Raw genomic sequence first — 2257 nt, 5'->3', positions numbered from 1 at the left:
TTGGTTTTCGATTGACAATTCTCAAATTGGAGGTTAACTAGATTGAGCATTTTTCTTGTTTTGTTAATTCAGTTCAAGTTACTTGTTGTATTTTAATTTCTGCACTCTGTTACTTGCTTTCTTTTTTTCTTTATGCCTTTAAATTCAAGCTACTAACTCACTGACCCACTAACTATTTGATTTAATTCCTCAACTGCTCTAACCATACTCTTCCATTAACCAAGAGTATTTCACTTGTTTGTTGCCTGTGCTGTGTTCTTGTATGACAGGTAGGAGAGGAGAGACATCAACTCCTCCATATACCGAACCAGAGAGGACCCTTCATAGACTTAGAAGGGAAGCAAGAGGGAAGAGAGTACTGAGAGAGGAAGAATCTGAAGGAGAATCTGAGGACAATTTTGAGGAAGCTCTAGATCTCAACATGGATAGAGAAGTTCACAACCATGAGAGAGCTGATGGAAACAATGCCATTCCCGAGAGGAGGGTTCTTGGTTCATACATAAACCCAACCTCTGGGAATTGTGGTAGCAGCATTCAGAAACCACCCATTCAGGCCAACAATTTTGAACTCAAGCCACAGCTAATATCACAGGTGGAGGATCATTGTTCATTTGGTGGGAGTGCTAATGAAGATCCAAACCAACATCTCACAAAATTCCTGAGAATTTGCGACACTGTGAAGTCCAATGGAGTCCAGGAAGATGCCTATAAACTGCTCTTGTTCCCATTTTCACTTAGGGACCTCTACGAGGCATGGGAGAGGTTCAAAGAGTTGACAAGGAAATGCCCACCAAACATGTTCCCTGACTGGGTGCAATTGCATATTTTCTATGATGGACTTTCTTATGAATCAAGGAAGGCTGTAGACCATTCATCAAGAGGTTCATTGAACAGGAAAAAGACTGTGGAAGAAGCCATTGAAGTGATTGAGACAGTGGCTAAGAATGAGTACTACTATGCTTCAGAGAGGCACAACACTAAAGGAGTCATGGAGCTGAACCATGTTGATACAATTCTAGCCCAAAACAAGGTGTTTACCAAGCAACTAGCAGAGCTCACTAGGAAATTGGACACAAAGCAAGTGGCTGCAATACACACACAAGATCAAGAGGAAGTAAGCACAGAAGGAGGTGATTGGGAAGAGGCCAACTATGTGGGAAATCAACAAAGGCAACCATATGATCCACATTCCAATACCTACAACCCAGGCTGGAAAAACCACCCAAACTTTGGGTGGGGAAACCAGCAAACCCAACCACAAAACCACAAACCTTACAACCAACACAACAACTCCACATAAGTTCTAAATTGGTCCCCTAGGTTTGGGCGTAATTCTGTTTTGGTTCTTAAGGTTTAAAGTGTTCTATTTGAATCAAAAAAAGTTTCATTTAGCATCGATTTAGTCCCACAGTGAGGTCAAAATTAAATAATTAACAAAATGTTATACATAACAACAGTTCAAGAACAAAAGTGATAATCTGGAGAACAAGTACAAGCTTCAGAGGTACAAAATCAACCATTAATGCATCAATATATTTATTTATCATTTTCTTTAGTTTTATAGAAAATATTTTATTTATATTATAAAAAAATAATAAATAAATGTATTGATGTATCAATGGTTGATTTTATGCCTCTGGAGCTTGTACTTGTTCTCCAGATTATCGATTTTGTTCTTGTACTGTTGTTATGTAGGACATTTTGTTAATTATTTAATTTTGACCTCACTGTGGGACTAAATTGATACTAAATGAAAACGTTTTTGATTCAAATAGAACACTTTAAACCTTAAGGAACAAAACAGAATTACGCCCAAACCTAGGGGACCAATTTAGTACTTTACCCTACATTTATTTCATGAGGATTTTGCATGATTTTAATGACAAAATTGTATATTGCATTACCCATGACTTGGACTAGAACTTTGATGCACTTTATTGCTTGATTTCAGGACCAAAGGAAGCAAGGAATGAGAGATAACTTGCAAAGTTAAGGAGAAAAGTGATTGCCAAAAACACTCTCAAAAGCCATCAATGCCCACGTTAAAGAGTCACGTTAACTAAGTTAACTCTAACGTGGAGAAGAGAAGTTGAGCCAACGTTAGTGACACTTAACATTGTCATTAACATTGGTAATTGCTCACAAATGGCCATGTTAGAAGCCACGTTAACCTAGTTAACGTGGCCTCTAACGTTAAAGGGGGAAGAGAAGCCAACGTTAGTGACACTCAACATTGTCACTAACGTTGGCCTAAGGT

This window comes from Arachis duranensis, chromosome 10, assembly GCF_000817695.3.
Source record: "Arachis duranensis cultivar V14167 chromosome 10, aradu.V14167.gnm2.J7QH, whole genome shotgun sequence".
NCBI lineage: Eukaryota > Viridiplantae > Streptophyta > Magnoliopsida > Fabales > Fabaceae > Arachis > Arachis duranensis.
This window is presented reverse-complemented; position numbering follows the sequence as displayed.